Source organism: Triticum urartu, chromosome 3A (genome assembly GCF_056163025.1).
Source record: "Triticum urartu cultivar PI428250 chromosome 3A, HENAU_Tu73, whole genome shotgun sequence".
NCBI lineage: Eukaryota > Viridiplantae > Streptophyta > Magnoliopsida > Poales > Poaceae > Triticum > Triticum urartu.
Window position 1 is genome coordinate 378,822,132 of NC_141875.1, and position 24,051 is coordinate 378,846,182.

Genomic DNA, 24,051 nt, shown 5'->3' on the forward strand with positions numbered 1-24,051 from the left:
TCGCACTAGCAGCAGCCCACTCTTGAAGCTAAACACTGCAATGACTTACAAAATTGGCACCAAGGCATTGAGTGCCATTCTGGATGCAATGAAACTCATACGCTCCCCACCTGTTGATTCTTGTTCAGAATATCATCCTAATGACTATTCTAACCTTGAGGAGTCAAAGGCAGATGGCCTGTCCTGTTCACCCATCAAGGTGCCTGTTCTAATTTGGCAATGTTTTATTGATTGCGGGTATCTTGCATATGTTTTCTTGCATTTCTTCTACTTTGTTACACCGCCATCTGCTTAGTTTACTCATCATATATGTCGAGATGCCATGCCCATCCATTATCAATACATATTCCATCTGTCATCATACCATGTTTTTCCACTCAAATGTTGTTCTTGTGCATCAGACATCAAAAAGGAAGAGGGTGATTGCCGAACCTGAAGGAGCACCAGCAAAGTCCTTGAAAAACGTGGTGGTGCCGGAGAAATCAGACAGCACCCCACTTATATTGGCTATACAACCAGTGACACAAAACGTAGGACCGACTCCAGTAGACTGTACCCATACTTCACTGGCCACACCACTAGCCCCACCACACAGGACCTGCACTCCAGCAAAAGGTATACCGATTTCATTTGCCATAGCACTAGTTGTACCACAGAAAAATCCCACTCCAGCAAAAAGTACAGCAAGTCCACCGGTCGAAGACCTATCGCAACTGCAGAGACGGCCAATTCCTGCAGATTGGAACCCCATTCCATTTATTCCTAGTTTAAAAGACAATGCTTTCAATGTTTTTAGGGACTACGTGCATATATTCCCATCATGGGAAGATTATTGTGAAGACAAACACCATTTTCACATCTTCCTGTCCAACTTACGTGTAAGTGCTATTATTCATGGCTATTATTTTCCTGTTTTCTCCTGATTGAACACATCAATGATTTACATTACACTGTTGTAACTAGGCGAGGGTCAATCTGGATAGTCATGACGAGCAAAGCTTGCTTGTGCTTTTCAAGGAAGCATTGCATCAGTATCGGTGTTACCTGAGGAAATCACACTTTGATGGCAAGTCTATAAACGAATTCCGGGTGAAGTCTCATCTGCTAAATTTAGAAGACATTGAATGGAAAAACCTTGTTATGCACTGTGATGCCCCCGATTCAATCGTACACTAATCATACACGCAAACATGTACAATCAAGATCAGGGACTCACGGGAAGATATCACAACACAACTCTACAAATAAAATAAGTCATACAAGCATCATATTACAAGCCAGGGGCCTCGAAGGCTCGAATACAAGAGCTCGATCATAGACGAGTCAGCAGAAGCAACAATATCTGAGTACAGACATAAGTTAAACAAGTTTGCCTTAAGAAGGCTAGTACAAACTGGGATACAGATCGAAAGAGGCGTAGGCCTCCTGCCTGGGATCCTCCTAAACTACTCCTGGTCGTCGTCAGTGGGCTGCACGTAGTAGTACGCACCTCCCGAGTAGTAGTAGTAGTAGTAGTAGTAGTAGTAGTAGTAGTAGTAGTAGTAGTAGTAGTAGTAGTAGTAGTAGTAGCAGCAGCAGTAGTAGTAGTAGTAGTAGTCGACAGTGGCGTCTGGCTCCTGGGCTCCACCGTCTGGTCGCAGCAATCGGGTAGAGAAAAGGGGGAAAGGGGGTGCAAACCAACCGTGAGTACTCATCCAAAGTACTCACAAGCAAGAGCTACACTACATATGTATGCATTGGTATCAAATGGAATAAGGGTATCATATGTGTACTGAACTGCAGAAAGCCGGAATAAGTGGGGGATGGCTAGTCTTGTCGAAGACTACGCTTCTGGTAACCTCCATCTTGCAGCAGAAGAAGAGAGTATATGGTAAGTTCACCAAGTAGCATCGCATCACATAACCCTAACCGATGATCCTCCCCTCGTCGCCCTGTGAGAGAGCGACCACCGGTTGTATCTGGCACTTGAAAGGGTGTGTTTTATTAAGTATCCGGTTCTAGTTGTCATAAGGTCAAGGTACAACTCCGGGTCATCCTTTTACCGAGGGACACGGCTATTCGAATAGATCAACTTCCCTGCAGGGGTGGACCACATTTCCCAGCACGCTTGATCCCCTTTGTCCAGACACACTTTCCTGGGTCATGCCCGGCCTCGGAAGATCAACACGTCGCAGCCCTACCTAGGCACAACAGAGAGGTCAGCATGTCGGTCTAAATCCTATGGCGCAGGGGTCTGGGCCCATTGCACACCTGCATGTTGCGTATGCGGCCGGTGAGCAGACCTAGCAACCTCCATTACAAAGGAAGTTGCGTTACGTGGTCCAACCCGGCGTGCGCCGCTCAGTCGCTGACGTCACGAAGGCTTCGGCTGATACCACGACGTCGAGTCCCCATAACTGTCCCCGCGTAGATGGTTAGTGCGTATAGGCCAGTGGCCAGACTCGGATCAAATACCAAGATCTCGTTAAACGTGTTAAGTATCCACGAACACCGACCAGGGCCAGGAGCACCTCTCTCCTAGGTGGTCTCAAGCCGCCTTGTCGCTCGGCCACAAAGTTGCAGTCGGGGGCCGTCGGGAACCCAGGCCCACCTCTACCGGGATGGAGCCACCTGCCCCTTCAGCCCCCATCTCCGAACAGTATCATAAGCAATGTAACAGTACAAGTATATAACATATGCCCGTGATCACCTCCCGAAGTGATCAAAGCCCAGTAGTATAGCATGGCGGACGGACAAGAATGTAGGGCCACTCATGGTAAACTAGCATCCTATACTAAGCATTTAGGATTCCAGGTAAGGCATCAACAGTTGTAGAACAATGACAGGCTATGCAACAGAATAGGAATGGAAAGCAGTAACATGCTACACTACTCTAATGCAAGCAGTATATAGGAGAGTAGGCGATATCTGGTGATCAAGGGGGGGCTTGACTGGTTCCTCTGGCAAGAAGGAGGGGTCATCTCCGACGTAGTCGAACACACGGACATCGGCAGCGGTCTTAGAGTCTACCGGAAAGGAGTAACGAAGGGGGAACACAATAAATAACAAAACAATCAAATGTAACACAAAGCAAGACGCGGCAATACGTTGTGCTAGGGGTGACCTAACATAGGGATACATCCGGGAAAGTATTCCCAGTGTTTCGCGTTTTCGAGCAGATGAACCCGAGGGGGAAAGTTGCGTGTTCGCTATGCTCGGGATGCGTGGCAGACGAACGGGCTGTGTATCCGGATTCATCTCGTCGTTCTGAGCAACTTTCTTGTACAAAGTTTTTTCATCCAAGCTACGGATTATTTTATATTTATTTAAAATGGATTTAAACATTTTCAGGAATTAAAAGATTTATTTAAATCGAAAATCATTTATTACATCATCATGACATCAGCATGACGTCAGTGGTCAAAGTTGACCGTTGACTAGTCAACTAACAGTTGGGGGGTCCGTTTGTCATCTCCTCTACACTAATTAAGAGTGTTAATTTTAGCTAATCAAGTTAATTGGGCTAATCTAAGAAAGGTTAATTAATTTAATTACATTACTAATTATTTAATTAATTCATTCATTTTATTATCCTTTTTTTAGTTTTATTTTTCTCTATTCCTTTTCTTTTTATTTGATTTACAGGGGAGGGCCCCACATGTAAGTGGGTCATGCCACCTCCCTCCTATGCCCAAACGCACACAGGGGAGGGAAGAGGGCGTGGCGGCCGGATATGGCCCCGGCGAGGCCATGGCCGCGGCCGACAGCGGGGTAGGCAGCAGGGGACGGCTGCGGGCGTCGTAGCGAACGGGGCGCAAGCGAGAGGGGGGCTCATCGGCGGTAGACGCGGTCCGCTGTGGCAAGGGCGCGGTGCAGTGGCCGCGGCGAGGGCATGCGCGGGCGCGGGCAGGGCGTGAGCGACAGGGCTGGCGTGCGGGTTGCGCGCGAGCATCGTGGGGAGCGCGCGCACTGGGCGCGGGTAGAGCGGGTCGCGGCTGGGCGAGCACATGCGTGCGCGGTGGCGCGTCGAGCAGGGGAGGCCGATGTGCGCGGCGATGCATCGGAGGCGGCGAGTGCTGGAATAGGGAGAGGAGGGGAAGGCAAACGGGGCTCACCTCGAGCCGTAGGAGGGTGGCAGCGGGCTCGAGGGGGTGCAGGGGTGGTCCGGCGAGGAGGGCTCCACGCGGCTGTGGGGTCGGGCGGTGAGGCGACGACGGCCACATGGAAGATGGTGTCGAGCAGGACTGGGCGGCGGGGCGCGGTCGTCGAGGCACAGTGGGGCGATCCCGATCTAGGTCCGGTCAAGGTGGGGGCGGGCGCCGGCGAGGGGTGGCTAGAGGCGCCAGGCGGTGGCGGCGTGGCGAATGGGTCGGGCGGTTGTCGGGGGCGAGCGCCCTCGATCCAGTTCCATGCGGGGAGGGAGAGAGATCGGGGGAGTGGGAGTGGTTATGCGGTAGTGGGGGGCAGCAGCGACGGCGTGGTGGGATCGATCCCGATCCCATCTGGATCGGGAGGGGGGAAGTGGGGGGAGTGGGGGTGTAGCTAGGGTTCCAGTCGGGGTGGGTGGTTAAGCAGGGGTAGGGTGGGCCGGCGGGTGGGCTGGTTGGCCCGGTGAACAGCTGGGCCGAAGCCCTGCGAGGGGTGTGTTGCTCCCCTTTTGCTTTTATTTGTTTTTCCCTTTTGTTATTTTCCTTTTTTGTTGTTTCTTTTATTTTAGTGTTATAAAAATTACCACTAGTGCCTAAATTTGTATTTATCAACAAACTACTATGAGATTTAACTCTTAACCCACAATAAAATAGTTTTAGCGTTTTATAATTCCATAGGCATTTGTTTAATTGTTTTCACTACTATTTTAATTGTTTTAGATCCTTTAAACATTTTATCAAAGTTTGGTTTCTCCACCATAATTGCTTATGATCTATTTGACAGAACCCGAACATTTTAGTTTTGATATTTGAAAATTTTACTGTTCCATAGGCATTTGTTTAATTGTTTTCACTAACTCGAGTTTATCAACAGTACCTGAGGTGACGTGGCACCATTAGAAGAGGTTTACTGTAGCTTGATTATCCGGGCGTCACAATTCTCCTCCACTACAAGAAATCTCGTCCCGAGATTTAGGTCTGGTTACGAAATCCTAATGAATCTTCTCGGTCTTGGTTGTTCTTCTCGAAGCGGTCGATCCATAGCGCTAATGTCTTCATTTCTCTGCTTCATGTCATCATGATGAAGTTGTCGTCCTTCCTTCAGGATCTCCATCGTACTTATGAAAGGGTAAGAAGGGAAAACTCTATAAAGATGGATTCTAGCAAGATCGAGCATCAGACGGTTAACTCAAGGAAGAAGCATAAGTACCTCTCGATTTGAAACTTAAGAAGATATCGAGAGCAAAGTAAGAAGGTACCATGAGAAGTTCCAAACGGATAGGCAATCGTTCGATGCCTAATCAAAAGGTGAAAGGGTTTCAGGGCAACGAGAATAGGTATTGCGCCTCATACCCGAATAGATCACTAGACAGGTGGTCCATGAATTACATATGAAGTCAAGCGTGAGGAACAACCTTGGGAACATGTGGTGTATAGTAGTCAGGTTTCGATCATGTGGAACTGTGGCTTATGGGCCCACCATGTCGGATAAAAGTAGGAGGGGTGGTGACATATTGCATGGTCATGATAGCAAGGCATGTCAGAGGGTAGCCTGTCGATTATGTCGGCAACAACATCGGTACCAAGGGCGAGGGACGAAGAGAACCATGTTCCTGCTCGTTGAACGAGACAGACCAATAGGCAAAGTTCACGTCCATCGGTGGTTACCAGAATGTCATCAACAATAGTAACAGGGCCTTACTGACACAGTTGTACACCAAGGTGTTTACAAATGCAGGAGAATATTACTGCTCAGATCATATAGATCACAAGGAAGATTACACCAAACAATGGAAAGGAAAACATTTGTATCAGATTAAATAGAATAATGGAAAGGAAAATGTGTTTAAACACATATTTTAGGGGTATATCCTTCCCAAGGACAAGCAAAGCATGATTTCCTTGACATATCAAAGTAGAGGTTGGACTGGGGTATTGCTCTACAAAAGACAAGCGCTTAAACTTGCACGCGAAATGGTATTTAAAGGAGAACATGGTCGGAACCACGATTGCAAAAGGGTAGATCCCGGATATAAGATGAACTTATGCCAAAGGAATAATTTAATTTAAGAGAAGCTTTAATGATAAGATCTACATCGTGTCCATGGGCATGAACACAAAGTTCAAGGTCGGCTCCCACTTCTCCGATGCATAACCTTTCATTCACTTCTCACTTTCGAAGAAGTTGTAGTGTTGAAATTTTTATCTGGCAAAATACCAGAAGTGTATGACTCATGAAAACTTTTGAGTTCACACGGTTTAGAGAAGGCATATGTTCAACCCATAGGGGCTTCTTAGAAACATATACCACAAGTTTCAAGAGTAAATATCACAAGCTCGAAAGTAGAGCAAGGTTGAGAAAGTAGATGATACAATTTACCAAAGGCATTATGTATCCAAGGGAAGGCTCACAAGGTTATTGAATATGAAGGACGTTGTCGGATAAAATCCATTAAAGGATCTGCCGGTCCATAACAGAGCTGACGTGAGCATCGGCACACAACCAGAGGAAGTAATAATGCAAAGGCATTGGATTATGGAAACAACTGACTAATCCAGAGCTCAAATGCAAAGGAATTATGATTTTCAAATCAAGGGATCAGAAGCAATGTTCTGATTAGGGATGGATAAGTTGAATAGCCTTAGGGGTACAATCGACGGCAATTGGATTTGTTGAGAACCAGCTCATGTTTAAAATGACGTCTGAGCCGGAAAGATAATTAAAAGTATCAACTAATGATTGCGTGCATTCGCACTCATGTTGAATCAAAGGGATCAAAATGACGGTGCCTAAGGATACTATCGAATATTGCCAGACATATGGAAAGCATCCATCATGCAAGCAGACAAGTATTGCAGAGCAATAAGCTACTAAGGATTTTTGGAGGATCGAATAGTATTTCAATGACCATTATGAAACACATGAACAACTGGGGGATGAGCGGATACTCGAGAAGTGCGAGAATTATCCGTAGGGGTATTCAGGCGACAAAGAACAGCAAGGCAGTAAGCTCAAAGGATTATCGAAACAACGACGAGTATTTCGGGGTATCTTGTAACAACAAGACCAACTGGGAATAAAAGTAAGAACGACAGGTGTAAGTATTTATCCATAGGGATTTTTCGGTGGTAGGGAATTGCAAAAGCAACAGGCACAAGGTCTCGAGAAAATATTGGAGAGTATTGTCAGAATCTTCTGTTGAAGCAGTCAATCATCCATAATGAAAGGGTTCTCCGGCAAGAAGTGGTAACAAGAACCTAGAGTTAGATTTTAGCAAAATCATTTAACCCAAATAGAAGAGAGATCAGAGTCCCAGAGTATAGATCGAGGAATAAAAGATCCTAATAACACCCGATGGTGACATGGGCCCAAGGGCCGCACAACCAAGTTAGTAAAACAATTTTCATCGACTAGACTCAACTTCGGCCAAGGAGTGTGGAAGGGGGATTCCTACAGGCAGTCGGCTCTGATACCAACTTGTGACGCCCCCGATTTAATCGTACACTAATCATACACGCAAACGTGTACGATCAAGATCAGGGACTCACGGGGAGATATCACAACACAACTCTACAAATAAAATAAGTCATACAATCATCATATTACAAGCCAGGGGCCTCGAAGGCTCGAATACAAGAGCTCGATCATAGACGAGTCAGCGGAAGCAACAATATCTGAGTACAGACATAAGTTGAACAAGTTTGCCTTAAGAAGGCTAGCACAAACTGGGATACAGATCGAAAGAGGCGCAGGCCTCCTGCCTGGGATCCTCCTAAACTACTCCTGGTCGTCGTCAGCGGGCTGCACATAGTAGTAGGCACCTCCCGAGTAGTAGTAGTCGTCGTCGACGGTGGCGTCTGGCTCCTGGGCTCCACCGTCTGGTCGCAGCAATCAGGTAGAGAAAAGGGGGAAAGGGGGTGCAAAGCAACCGTGAGTACTCATCCAAAGTACTCGCAAGCAAGAGCTACACTACATATGTATGCATTGGTATCAAATGGAATAAGGGTATCATATGTGTACTGAACTGCAGAAAGCCGGAATAAGAGGGGGATAGCTAGTCCTGTCGAAGACTACGCTTCTAGTAACCTCCATCTTGCAGCAGAAGAAGAGAGTATATGGTAAGTTCACCAAGTAGCATCGCATCACATAACCCTAACCGATGATCCTCCCCTCGTCGCCCTGTGAGAGAGCGACCACCGGTTGTATCTGGCACTTGAAAGGGTGTGTTTTGTTAAGTATCCGATTCTAGTTGTCATAAGGTCAAGGTACAACTCCGGGTCGTCCTTTTACCGAGGGACACAGCTATTCAAATAGATCAACTTCCCTGCAGGGGTGCACCACATTTCCCAACATGCTCGATCCCCTTTGTGCGGACACACTTACCTGGTCATGCCCGGCCTCGAATGATCAACACGTCGCAGCCCTACCTAGGCACAACAGAGAGGTCAGCACGCCGGTCTAAATCCTATGGCGCAGGGGTCTGGGCACATCGCCCATTGCACACCTGCATGTTGCGTACGCGGCCGGTGAGCAGACCTAGCAACCTCCATTACAAAGGAAGTTGCGTTACGCGGTCCAACCCGGTGCGCGCCACTCAGTCGCTGACGTCACGAAGGCTTCGGCTGATACCACAACGTCGAGTGCCCATAACTGTCCCCACGTAGATGGTTAGTGCGTATAGGCCAGTGGCCAGACTCGGATCAAATACCAAGATCTCGTTAAACGTGTTAAGTATCCGCGAACGCCGACTAGGGCCAGGCCCACCTCTCTCCTAGGTGGTCTCAACCCACCCTGTCGCTCCGCCACAAAGTTGCAGTCGGGGGCCGTCGAGAACCCAGGCCCACCTCTACCGGGAAGGAGCCACCTGCCCCTTTAGCCCCCATCTCCGAACAGTATCATAAGTAATGTAACAGTACAAGTATATAACATATGCCCGTGATCACCTCCCGAAGTGATCACGGCCCAGTAGTATAGCATGGCGGACGGACAAGAATGTAGGGCCACTAATGGTAAACTAGCATCCTATACTAAGCATTTAGGATTGCAGGTAAGGTATCAACAGTTGTAGAACAATGAGAGGCTATGCAATAGAATAGGAATGGAAAGCAGTAACATGCTACACTACTCTAATGCAAGCAGTATAGAGGAGAGTAGGCGATATCTGGTGATCAAGGGCGGGCTTGCCTGGTTGCTCTGGCAAGAAAGAGGGGTCATCTCCGACGTAGTCGAACACACGGACATCGGCAGCGGTCTTAGAGTCTACCGGAAAGGAGTAACGAAGGGGGAACACAATAAATAACAAAACAATCAAATGTAACACAAAGCAAGACGCGGCAATACGTTGTGCTAGGGGTGACCTAACGTAGGGATAGGCGATACCGGCGAAGGGGGGAAACATCCGGGAAAGTATTCCCAGTGTTTCGCGTTTTCGAGCAGATGAACCCGAGGGGGAAAGTTGCATGTTCGCTATGCTCGGGATGCGTGGCAGACGAACGGGCTGTGTATCCGGATTAGTCTCGTCGTTCTGAGCAACTTTCTTGTACAAAGTTTTTTCTTCCAAGCTACGGATTATTTTATATTTATTTAAAATGGATTTAAACATTTTCAGGAATTAAAAGATTTATTTAAATCGAAAATCATTTATTACATCATCATGACATCAGCATGACGTTAGTGGTCAAAGTTGACCGTTGACTAGTCAATTGACAGTTGGGGGATCCGTTTGTCATCTCCTCTACACTAATTAACAGAGTTAATTTTAGCTAATCAAGTTAATTGGGCTAATCTAAGCAAGGTTAATTAATTTAATTACATTACTAATTATTTAATTAATTCATTCATTTTATTATCCTTTTTTTGAGTTTCGTTTTTCTCTACTCCTTTTCTTTTTATTTGATTTACAGGGGAGGGCCCCACATGTAAGTGGCTCAGGCCACCTCCCTCCTATGCACAAACGCACACATGGGAGGGCAGAGGGCGTGGCGGCCGGACATGGCCCCGACGAGGCCATGGCTGCGACCGACAGCGGGGTAGGTAGCAGGGGACGGCTCGAGGTGCCGTAGCGCACGGGGCGCGAGCGAGAGGGGCGGCACATTGGCGGTGGACGCGGTCAGCTATGGCAAGGGCACGGTGCGGTGGCCGCGGCAAGGGCATGCGCGGGCGCGGGCAGCGCGCGAGCGACAGGGCTGCCACGCGGGATAGGGATGGCGCGCGGGTTGTGCGCGAGCGGCGTGGGGAGCGTGCGCACTGGGTGCGGGTAGAGCGGGTCGCGGCTGGGCGAGCACGTGCGTGTGCGGTGGCGCGTCGAGCAGGGGAGGCCGGTGCGCACGGCGACGCGTCGGAGGCGGCGAGCGCTGGAACGGGGAGAGGAGGGGAAGGCGAACGGGGCTCACCTCGAGCCGTAGGGGGGTGGCAGCGGGCTCGAGGGGGTGCAGGGGCGGTCCGGCGAGGAGGGCTCCGCTCGGCTGTGGGGTCGGGCGGTGAGGCGACGGCGGCCGCGTGGAAGATGGTGTCGAGCAGGACCGGGCAGCGGGGCATGGTCGTCGAGGCATAGTGGGGGCGATCCCGATCTAGGTCCGGTCGAGGTGGGGGCGGGCGCCGGCGCGGGGTGGCCGGAGGTGCCGAGCGGTGGCGGTGTGGCGAATACGTCGGGCGGTTGTCGGGGGCGAGCGCCCTCGATCCAGTTCCATGCGAGGAGGGAGAGAGATCGGGGGAGTGGGAGGGGTTATGCGGTAGTGGGGGGGGCAGCAGCGACGGTGTGGTGGGATCGATCCCGATCCCATCTGGATCGGGAGGCGGGAAGTGGGGGAGTGGGGGTGTAGCTAGGGTTCCAGTCAGGGTGGGTGGTTAAGCAGGGGTAGGGTGGGCCGGCAGGTGGCCTGGTTGGCCCGGTGAATAGCTGGGCCGAAGCCCAGCGAGGGGGGGTGTTGCCCCCCTTTTGCTTTTATTTGTTTTTCCCTTTTCTTATTTTCCTTTTTTTGTAGTTTCTGTTATTTTAGTGTTACAAAAATTACCACTAGTGCCTAAATTTGTATTTATCAACAAACTACTGTGAGATTTAACTCTTATCCCACAATAAAATAGTTTTAGCGTTTTATAAATTCAATAGGCATTTGTTTAATTGTTTTCACTACTGTTTTAATTGTTTTAGAGCCTTTAAACATTTTATCAAAGTTTGGTTTCTCCACCATAATTACTTACAATTTATTTGACACAACCCGAACATTTTAGTTTTGATATTTGAAGATTTTACTGTTTGCCTATATTTTAAGTTTTAATTTGAATCATTTTCGAACTAACTCGAGTTTATCAACAGTACCCGAGGTGACGTGGCACCATTAGCAGAGGTTTACTGTAGCTTGATTATCCGGGCGTCACTGGTCTCGTTCCCAGGATGAGGTACTGTCTATGAAATCACATGACAATTTGAACTTCTACTTTTCCGCATGTGCCTTACGGATCTTTTTTGCAGGAAATCTGCTCGAAGAAGAATTCCGGTTTGACAAGAACAACAGGATATCTCAAATATGCTGCCCGCTGCTTTTCTCTTGTTAGTACCTGTTGTCCTGTATCACTTTACTTGCATACATACCTGGTTCATTATGTGACAGCAGTATGCATGATAGCTTGCTTATCAATTGTTCGCTCCAAATTATTCGATCTGTATGAATGGTTACATTAGTGTAGAATATATCCAATGCCAATGTTTTTTTAGCTCTGCATTGTTCTTGTAAGTACATGATGTCCTTTATCAGTGTACTTATAATGACAGGTAGTTGTTCATGTACCATCACTCTGCAGCTTATTTTCCTTTGCCCTCCATTTTCTACACATCAGATCTATATTTACTCTCACCATAAGGTTGGTACTGAAGAAGTTTAGCTGTGCATTGCTCTTGGCTGTACCTTTTGCCTGTATCGCTGCACTTACATTTATAGCTACTTGGTTATGTAGCATCACTCTTCATCTTATCTTAAATATTCTCCATTTTTCGTATATTATCACATCTATATTTACTCTTAACAAAATGTAGAATAAAGGCAATGCTTTTGAAGAAGATTCTATGGTAAACTTCTTGAATTCCCCCCCCCATCAGCATGGACAAGGCCTTTATAGAGCCTGTCTTCACCAATAATGTATGTTTGTCCATCTCAAGCCTTCAATCTTTGTTGTATATATTTGGTTAGGCATGACTGCAACAGCTGTTTATTTTTGGTGTTTGCATCAAATTGCTTGTTTAAAGTTTATTATATGTAGTTCATAAACAAAAGTTCATCCTTTCTCAATTTAAGTTTTCAGTTGTACAACCAAGTTCCTTCTTCATACCATGTAAATTAAACTATACAGAGCAAGTGATCTTCTTTTGCACTGCATGTATGCTTCTGTTCTTCATCTGTAATCCAGTGGTGTGGTGAACCTACCCACTACAGCACAATGTCATATTCTGCAATGTCTTAACTATGAAAAATATCATATCATTCTACTATTATTTAAACCGTCTCTTTATTTGCCAATCTGAAATGGTATAAATTGACAGCACACTAACCATTGATGCTTATGAGTTCTTGATTTGTAATCCAGTGGTGTCATGAAGCTGCCAACTCCTTCACAATGTCATTTCCTACTATGTCTTGACCTGAACAATACCATACTGTGTTAATGCAAATTTAAACTGTGTCACTTATTCGTCAGTAAGAAATGTGATGAATTGTCAGCACTGATACTTTTATGTGCAAAACCTGTCATCTGTCTGCTTGTTTATCTTTCAGAGTGAGGAAGATATAAGTGTTGAACAAGCGCAGTCTCATCATCTTGCTCAGCTGCTTGCGCTGCAGCTCCCTAGCAGGGCTAACCTTTCTTGAACTCTATTGAAGTGCTGTCGGTTTTGTATATTATTTTGTCGGCGTGTTTATTTGCACTGGTGGCGATCTTTGATGCCCAGTGTATGTAATCTGCTGTCTACTTGTGCTTTATTATCATAGTGGCGAACTTTGATGCCCAGTGGATGTAATATGCCGTAATTTCTTTATTGTATAGTATACGTTTTTTCTTATTCACGATGCTACAGTTATTTTACTGTATATATATCATGTCTTCGCAGTAAACCGGCCAAACCGTAAAATTATGCTACATAATCGGGTCGTCATGCAATCACGATGTAGGTTGGGCCTGAAACGTGCCGATCAGCTCACGGGCCGGCAGCAGCCCGAAATGAACCCCGGCCCATGATTGTGCGAATCAAATCATAGGCTTTTAACAGGCCAAAATTGCCTGGGTCCTTGTTTGGCCCAATCAGATATTGGCTGCGAGCAGGCCGGATGCAAACCGGGCCGTAGTTAGGCCCAACTATATGACGGGCTTTTAACAGGCCGAAATTAATATAGGGCCGAAATGTTAAACGGGCCCTTAATAGGCCAAAACTAATATCAGGCTGAATTACTAAGTGGGCCTTTAGCAAGTGGGACCAAAAGCATAGGGCCGAAATGTTAAACGGGCCCTTAACAGGCAAAAACTAATATCAGGCTGAATTACTAAGTGGGCCTTTAGCAGGTGGGACCAAAAGCATAGTGTCCAGTTGACGGGCCGATTCTGATATGGGCCATAATTGAGCCCAAAGCCTCTTAAAGGTCCGGACCTGATCTGGGCCGTAATTTGGCCCAGAACATGGTAGGCTTTTAACGGGCCGGATCTCATATGGGCCACTATTAGGCCCGGAGCGTGGCAGGCCATTAATGGACCGGATCAAATATGGGTCGGCATTTGGCCCAAAACATGGCAACCAGTTAATGGGCCGGCCTACAAGGGTCCTCAAAATCTTGTGGGCCTACAGCTGGGGCGGCCCTTTAATGTCGGCAAAATCTCATGGGCCTTTAGCTGGGCCGGCCCATTATGACCCGCAAGAATCTCGTGGGCCTTTACCTAGGCCGGCCCATTATGGCACAAAAAAATCTTATGGGCGTTTACCTGGGCCGGCACATTATGGCCCGCAAAATCTTGTGGGCCTTTAGCTGGGCCAGCCCAGTATGGTCCGCAAAATTTCGTGGGCCTTTAGCTGGGCCGGCCCATTATGGTCCGCAAAATGTTGTGGGCCTCTAGTTGGGCTGGCCCATTTAAACTTGTTGGGCCGTGCCACGTGTCGACGTATCATAGGCGCCTTCTGTCCAGTGAGTGGATGACATCTGTCCCGACGATGAGCCGACACATGTTTCCTCTAGCCAATGATGATTTTACACGTGGAAAATCCCCATTGGTCGGGGCTGTTAATGGGTTATCGGATCCAAAACCCGATCCGATAGCTTAACGGCGTTCCGTTACAGTGGATGCCACGTGTCGATCACCCTTGACGAAAGCACTTCTGTGACACGCGATTTATCGTCATGGAAGTGGACACTTCTGTGATGATAATTTTGGTAATGTCATGCAACACTTCTACGACAGCACAGGTACGAGTATCTTGATTCTGTCATAAATTTGTCATGGATGTACATGCATGAAAAAAAGCGACCTACTGTGACAAACACGTATCATCACGGAAGTGTACTTTTTGTAGTGAACGGCGCCAGAAATCCTTCTTGCTACCTCTTGAGCATGCGTTGGTTTTCCCTTGAAGAGGAAAGGGTGATGCAGCAAAGTAGCGTAAGTATTTCCCTCAGTTTTTGAGAACCAAGGTATCAATCCAGTAGGAGACTACACGCAAGTCGCCTAGTACCTGCACAAACAAATAAGAACCTCGCAACCAACGTGATAAAGGGGTTGTCAATCCCTTCACGGTCACTTACGAAAGTGAGATCTGATAAAGATAATAAGATAAATATTTTTGGTATTTTTGTTGTATAGATTGGAAATTAAAGATTGAAAAATAAAATAAATAGTAAACTGGAATTGTAGATTGGAAACTTATATGATGTAAAGTAGACCCGGGGGCCATAGGTTTCACTAGTGGCTTCTCTCAAGATAGCATATATTATGGTGGGTGAACAAATTACTGCCGAGTAATTGATAGAAAAGCACATAGTTATGATGATATCTAGGCATGATAATGAACATATGCATCACATCCGTGTCAAGTAGACCGAAACGATTCTGCATCTACTACTATTACTCCACACATCGACCGCTATATAGCATGTATCTATAGTATTAAGTTCATAAGAACAGAGTAACGCATTAGGCAAGATGACATGATGTAGAGGGATAAACTCAAGCAATATGATATAAACCCCATCTTTTTATCCTCGATGGCAACAATACAATATGTGCCTTGCTGCCCCTGCTGTCACTGGGAAAGGACACCGCAAGATTGAACCCAATGCTAAACACTTCTCCCATTGCAAGAAAGATCAATCTAGTAGGACAAACCAAACTGATAATTCGAAGAGACTTGCAAACATATCAAATCATGCATGTAAGAATTCAGAGAAGAATCAAATATTGTTCATAGATAATCTTAATCATAAACCCACAATTCATCGGATCTCGGCAAACACACCGCAAAAAGAATTACATCGAATAGATCTCCAAGAACATCGAGGAGCACTTTGTATTGAGATCCAAAGACAGAGAAGAAGCCATCTACCTAATAACTATGGACCCGAAGGTTTGTGGTAAACTACTCACACATCATCGGAGAGGCTATGGTGTTGATGTAGAAGCCCTCCGTGATCGAATCCCCCTCTGGCAGATCGCAAGAAAAGGTCCCCGGATGGGATCTCACAGGTATAGAAGGTTGCGGCGGTGGAAAAGTGGTTTCGTGGCTCGCCTAGATGTTTTCAAGGTATAAGAGTATATATAGGCGAAAGAAATAGGTCGGTGGAGCTACGAGGGGCCCACGAGGGTGGGGTGCACGCCTGGCCCGCTGGGCGCGCCGCCCTACCTCATGGCCGCCTCGTTGCTTCCTTGACCTCCACTCCAAGTCTCCTGGATTGCGTTTGTTCCAAAAAAGATCCTCGCGAAGGTTTCATTCCTTTTGGATTCCGTTTGATATTCCTTTTCTGAAAAACACTGAAATAGGAGAAAAACAGCAACTGGCACTGGGCCTCCGGTTAATAGGTTTGTCCCAAAAATAATATAAAAGTGCATAATAAATCCCATTAAACATCCAAAATAGATAATATAATAGCATGGAATAATAAAAAATTATAGATACGTTGGAGACGTATCAATGTCATCCGCGCAGGGCTTCGCCTAAGCAGTACGAAGATATGACTGGAGGTGTAATCTGTGGAGGGAGGCGCCGCACACGGCTAACAGATGTTGTTGTGCGTTCTAGGTGCCTCCCCCTTCATATATATAGGTGGGAGGGAGAGGGGGCAGCCAAGGGGGCGCCCAAGTAGGAGGATTCCTACTTGGGGCCCTAATCCTATTCGCCCCCCTGATGCGGCTTGAAGCTACGTCGAAATTTCCCCAAAGAGGAAGGGATGATGCAGCATGGCGACGGTATGTATTTCCCTTAGTGATGAAACCAAGGTTAGCGAACCAGTAGGAGAACCAAGAAACAATACGTAAATGGCACCTGCACAAAAATAATAAATACTCGCAACCTGATATTAAAGGGGTTATCAATCCCTTTCGGGTAGCGGTGCCACAAATTGGCAAACGAACGTGAGAGAGTTGTAAATATTGATAGATCGAACACCAAATAAAATAAATTACAGCAATGTATTTTTGTATTTTTGGGTTTAATAGATCTGAAAATAAAAGGCCAATAAAATAGATCGCAAAGGCAAATAATATGAGAAAGAGACTCGGGGGCCGTAGGTTTCACTAGTGGCTTCTCTCGAGAAAAATAGCAAACGATGGGTAAACAAATTACTATTGGGCAATTGATAGAACTTTAAATAATCATGACGATATCCAGGAAATGATCATTATATAGGCATCATGTCCAAGATTAGTAGACCGACTCCTGCCTGCATCTACTACTATTACTCCACACATCGACCGCTATCCTGCATGCGTCTAGTGTATTAAGTTCATGGAGAAATGGAGTAATGCAATAAGAACGATGACATGATGTAGGCAAGATCTATTTATGTAGAAATAAACCCCATCGTTTTATCCTTAGTAGCAACTATACATACGTGTCGGTTCCCCTTCCGCGACTGGGATCAACCACCGTAAGATCAAACCCACATAAAGCACCTCTTCCCATTGCAAGATAAATAGATCAAGTTGGCCAAACAAAACCCAAATACCGGACAAGAAATACAAGGCTATAAGCCATCATGCATATAAGAGATCAAAGAAGCTAAAATAACTTTCATGGATAAAAAGAGATAGATCTGATCATAAACTCAAAGTTCATCCGATCCCAACAAACACACTGCAAAAAGAGTTACCTCATATGGATCTCCAAGAGACCATTGTATTGAGAATCAAACGAGAGAGAGGAAGCCATCTAGCTACTAACTATGGACCCAAAGGTCTACAAAGAGCTACTCACGCATCATCGGAGAGGCACCAATGGAAGTGGTGAACCCCTCCGTAATGGTGTTTAGATTGGATCTGGTGGTTCTGGACTCTGCGGCGGCTGGAATTGATTTTCGTCGACTCTCCTAGGGTTTCTGGAATATTGGGGTATTTATAGAGTAAAGAGGCAGTTCAGGGGGCGCCCGAGGTGGGCACAACCCACCAGGGCGCGCCTGGGCCTCCTGTTGTGCTCCCCTCAGAGCAGCCCCCAGGTGCTTCTTCGGCCCATTGGTTGTCTTCTGGTCCAAAAAAATCCACCAAAAGTTTCGCTGTGTTTGGACTCCGTTGGTATTGATTTCATGCGATGTAAAAAAACATGCAGAAAACAACAACTGGCACTTGGCGCTAGGTCAATAGGTTAGTACCAAAATATGATATAAAATGACTATAAAATGATTATAAAACATCCAAGATTGATAATATAACAACATGAAACATTAAAAACTTATAGATATGTTGGAGACGTATCAGCATCCCCAAGCTTAATTCCTGCTCATCCTCGAGTAGGTAAATGATAAAAACAGAATTTTTGATGTGGAATGCTGCCTAACATGTCATCTCATATTGTTTTCTTTGTAGCATGGAAATTTGGACATTTATATTGTTCAAAGCAATAGTCTAGTTTTGACATGATAACTTAAATACTCAAGCATATCAGCAAGAAACCATGTCTTTCAAAATATCAACACTAAAATAAGCTATCCCAAATAGGTGTGTCCAGCAAGGAATCAAGACTTAAAACACAAAATCAAACAAGCAAAGACTCATATCATACAAGACGCTCCAAGCAAAACACATAGTATGTCACAAATAAAAATATAGCTTCGAGTAAAATACCGATGGTCGTTAGAAGAAAGAGGGGATGCCACTCAGGGCATCCCCAAGCTTAGTTGCTTGTTATCTTTGGATAATAGCTTCGGATGCCGGGGCATCCCCAAGCTTAGGCTCTTCTTACTCCTTATTCCTTCATCCATCGTAAGATAACCCAAAACTCGAAAACTTCAATCACACAAAACTCAACAAAACCTTCGTGAGATCCGTTAGTATAAGAAAACAAATCACTACTATAAGTACTGTAGAAAACCAATTTATATTTTATTCTTGCATTATATCTACTGTATTCCAAATTTTTTATGGCAAAAACTCATCAAAGAAAACCATAGAATCATCAAAACAAGCACACAACACAAAGAAAATAGAATCTGTCAAAAACAGAACAGTCCGTAGCAATCTGGATATTTCGAATAATTCTGTAACTCCAAAAACTCTGAAAACTTAGGATGGCTTGGTTAATTTGTATATTAATCTTCTGCAAAAAGAATTGGTATTTTATCACTCTCTGGATAGAAACAAGAATTATTTTCGTGAGCGCAAAAGTTTCTGTTTTTCAGCAAGATCAAACAACTATCACCCAAGAAGATCCTAAAGGCATTACTTGGCACAAACACTAATTAAAACACAAAAAACATAATCATAACAGTACCATAATCGTGCTAACACTCAAGAGAAAAAATCAAAAATAAATTTTATTCATTGGGTTCCTTCCCAACAAGCGCTATCATTTTATGCCCCTAGCTAGGCATAGATTTTATTGATGCTCACATGAAAGATAATGATTGAAACACAAAGAGAGCATCTTAAAACGTGTGAAAAACATATTTAAGTCTAACATACTTCCTATGCATAGGAATTTTATAAGCAAACAAATTATCATGGCAAGCAAAAACTAGCTTATGCAAAGAAGAGGAATAAAATATTGACGATCTCAACATAACGAGAGGTAATCTAGTAACATGAAAATTTCTACAACCATATTTTTCTCTCTCATAATAATTACATGTAGGATCATAATGAAATTCAACAATATAACTATCATATAGAATTTTCTCTTCATGATCCACATGCATGCAAAGTTGACACTCTTCCAATGTAGTGGGATTATCATCAAATAAAGTCATGACCTCTCCAAGCCCACTTTTATCAAAAAATTCATAAGATTGAACACTCTCCAAATATGTGGGATTATTTTTACCTAAAGTTGACTCTCTTCCAAACCCACTTTTAGTGTTATCGCAATCATATTCATCATGAGGTTTAAATAAATTTTCAAGATCATAAGAATCATTACCACCCCAATCATGATCATTGCAATAAGTAGTGGACATAGCAATATTCGCATCCCCAAGCTTGGGGTTTTGCATATCAGTAGCACAACTAACATTAATAGAAATTATAATAACATCTTTGCAATCATGCTTTTCATCCAAAGAGCTATCATGAATCACTTTATAATTTTCTTTTTTTAACACTTCATCACAATTTTCAGATTCATAAATCTGAAGCAAAACTTTATAAAGATAATCTAGCGAACTCAATTCATTAGCAATGGGTTCATCATAATTGGATATATTGAAAATATTAGCAAGTGGATGAGGATCCATATCAATAAATTATTAGCAAGCAAAGATGCAAGCAAAGAGAAGGCACATGGTAACACAAGTAGAGATAACAAACAAGAGATCTGACAAGAAAAAAACCAAACGAAAAAGAGGGTGAATAAAACGAAAAATTTTGTGAAGTGGGGGAGAGGAAAACAAGAGGAAAATGGCAAATAATGTAAATTGTGAGGAGATGAGATTTGTGATAAGGAACCTGGTATATGTTGAAGATCCTCCCCAACAATGGTGCCATAAATTCCTTTTGATGCGGCTTGAAGCTACGTCGGTATTTCCCCAAAGAGGAAAGGATGATGCAGCACAACCACAGTAGGTATTTCCCTTAGTGATGAAACCAAGGTTATCGAACCAGTAGGAGAACCAAGCAACAATACGTAAACGGCACCTGCACACAAATAACAAATACTTGCAACCCGACGTATTGAAGGGGTTGTCAATCCCTTTCGGGTAGCGGTGCGACAAATTGGCAAATGGACGTGAGAGAGTTGTAAATATTGTAGATCGAACGCCAAATAAAATAAATTGCAACAAGAGTTTTTGTATTTTTGGGTTTAATAGATCTGAAAATAAAAGGCAAATAAAATAGATCGCAAAGGCAAATAATATGGGAAAGAGACCTGAGGGCCGTAGGTTTCACTAGTGGCTTCTCTCGAGAAAAATAGCAAACGGTGGGTATACAAATTACTGTTGGGCAATTGATAGAACTTCAAATAATCATGATGATATCCAGGCAATGATCATTATATAGGCATCACGTCCAAGATTAGTAGACCAACTCCTGCCTGCATTTACTACTATTACTCCACACATCGACCGCTATCCTCCAGGCATCTAGTGTATTAAGTTCAAGGAGAAAAGGAGTAATGCAATAAGAATGATGACATGATGTAGACAAGATCTATATATGTAGAAATAGACCCCATCGTTTTATCCTTAGTAGCAATGATACATACGTGTCGGTTCCCCTACTATCACTGGGATCAAGCACTGTAAGATCGAACCCACTAGAAAGCACTTCCTCCCATTGCAAGATAAATAGATCAAGTCGGCCAAACAAAACCCAAATATCGGAGAAGAAATATGAGGCTATAAGCAATCATGCATATAAGAGATCAAAGAAACTCAAATAACTTTCATGGATAAAAAGAGATAGATCTGATCATAAACTCAAAGTTCATCCGATCCCAACAAACAGACCGCAAAAAGAGTTACATCATATGGATCTCCAAGAGACCATTGTATTGAGAATCAAACGAGAGAGAGGAAGCCATCTAGCTACTAACTACGGACCCGAAGGTATACAAAGAACTACTCATGCATCATCGGAGAGGCACCAATGGAAGTGGTGAACCCCTTTGTGATGGTGTCTAGATTGGATCTGGTGGTTCTGGACTCTGCGACGGCTAGAATTGATTTTCTTCTTCTGTCCTAGAGTTTCTGGAATATTGGGGTATTTATAGAGTAAAGAGGTGTTTCAGGGGGCCCCCGAGGTGGGCACAACCCACCAGCCCAGGCGCGCCTTGGTGGGCTGTGCTACCCTCAGATCAGCCCCCAGGTGCTTCCTCGACCCATTGGTTGTCTACTGGTCCAAAAAAATCCACAAAAAGTTTCATCGTGTTTGGAATCCATTTGGTATTGATTTTGTGAGATGTAAAAAACATGCAGAAAACAACAACTGGCACTTGGCACTACACTACTGCATGATGCTGCTAACGTGGCACTACGATCAGAGACCTTTTGACGAAACTGTGTGTGATGCAATAATCGCAAACGGTGCTATAAAAACATCAAAAAAGGTGCAAAACGTTTGCGATGAAGGATGCGTCAAACACAGTTCTGATTTTAGTTGCGTGTGCGATGCAGGGCATACGGTTTAGTTCAATTAACTATTTGCGATGATGATGAACAAAATAAACGGGCAGCCAGATGAAGGTGTGTGCGATATACAACATACAGTTCACTCGGGTGAACTGTTTGTGATTAGGAAACACAAAAGAAATGGTCAGCCAGATCAAGGTGTGTGCGATATACGACATGTGGTTCACTCGGATGAACTGTTTGCTTTGAGCCAAGAGAATAGAAAAGGTTCAATATAACAAGATGTGTGTGATACGCGACAAACATGTATGTAATCAGAAATGTGTGCGAAGACCGATAATAACACATACAATTGCTGCTAATAAGCCATGTGTGTTGTGGGCAAACGCTTGGTGGTATACAATTGTCAGCAATTGATGAAATCATCACCGACGGGTTCCCTGATATGGTCCATGTGCGATGTCATTACACACAGAACAACAACATATGTACTTACAACTTATAAGGACTTAACTCCATAAATAGATTGAACATTGAATTACATATGTGGCTAGTACACACATGACCTTTGCACACACGAAAGTGCGTTCCAAAATTCCTAGGAAACTCAAATAATGTATAAAAAGACCGTGAATAATTTCATATTTTTAGGACGACGCTACTATATATAGTTGCATGTTGCCTCTGTAAAATAAATCAAGGCGGGAAGAGACAACGTATGTCATTTCACACACATAGGTGACAAGGTCCCTCTCGGAACCATGAGCCTTTTTGAGAGAAGCTCCGGTTTGTAAGAAGTTTCTACCAAAACTTGACCCAAATTGGACTAATTTTTTACCACAACAAGTTGGTGGTATGTCATAACACCATGCCAAGTTTCATGATTTTAAGGCGAGTTTTGGATTTACAGTAATTTTAAAACCAAGTTTCTCAATGTTTATTGTCGAGTCGGCACTGCCCTGGATAGGCTTTTCCTCGTGGGTCCCAAATGACAAATCCAAATCTATTAAAACCAGGTTTCTCAATGTTTACTGTCGAGTCGGCACCACCCTGGATAGGATTTTTCCTCGTGGGTCCCAAATGACAAATCCAAATCTGTCACTACCATGCAACTTTTCTTATTAAGAATTATAGCCCATTTGGTGTGCTAGCTGAAAATAAGTTTGTGGGTGCTGGTGGGCACTAAGAACTTGTGGGTTCTTTAATGAACAAAGATCTCGAGGATCCCGCGAGAGTGATGTTCTTTCCCTATGTTGTGAATGCTTATAATATTTATGTCTTAATTAAAGAAATGGCAAGCCATTGGCCCAGTATGAAAGAAAATATGGGTCAAAACCCAGTTGAAAAGGGAAACAATATCTAACTCTAGCTTACAAATAGTACAAAAGCACGAGGATTAATTGCTCATCAGGTTTAGAAAAAATCCAGATTGAAGAGGACAATGACATCTAACTCAACTAAAGTTTTCGGCAGTCACAATCAAATGGGTCGGTGTGATCCATAAAATCAAGATCCCCGGCCAGAAATTCTACTGGTACATGATGACAAGCTGTTGTAAATAGAAGCCGAGCATGATCGAAAGCCCTTAGGTCCACCTGAAACTTCTTTTTATGTTGTTCAACACTTGCAACCGTAAGAAATTTCTTGTCGAAAAAGTTAATCCTCACGAACAATAGTGCCCTAGCATTCAACATGAACAATGTGGCAAAGCTAGTGTTTGCATTGTTGGATGCATATCCTTCCAGTGTTACTGTCTTCAAACGAATGTCATGAGATCTGAGAAAATCCCGGTGCTTCTTGAACCATCGATTGGTTATACCTTTTTCTCCATGTGTTAGTGCCTAAGTAGAGGTGAAGATTGAAAATAGTTAATGCTTAAAAAACATTATGTTGAAAGAGTGATAGCTGAACGATTAATTATAGTACATTATGTATGGGCTTTCAATGTGCATGAAATCATCACCTTTATATACAAATTCTCCAGAAATGGAAAGCATTGCAGCAAGCTAATAATTGTGTTCAGATCAAAACACCACATACTGATATGTAAGGTCTTGACAGAATCCAGCACCACTGATAGGATGGACAAGCTCTTCATTGAGCATAGAACATAATATTAGTACCAAAAGTGTACTCTAAGATGACACTTAACTTATGCGCACAAATGAAAAAGGTAGATTAC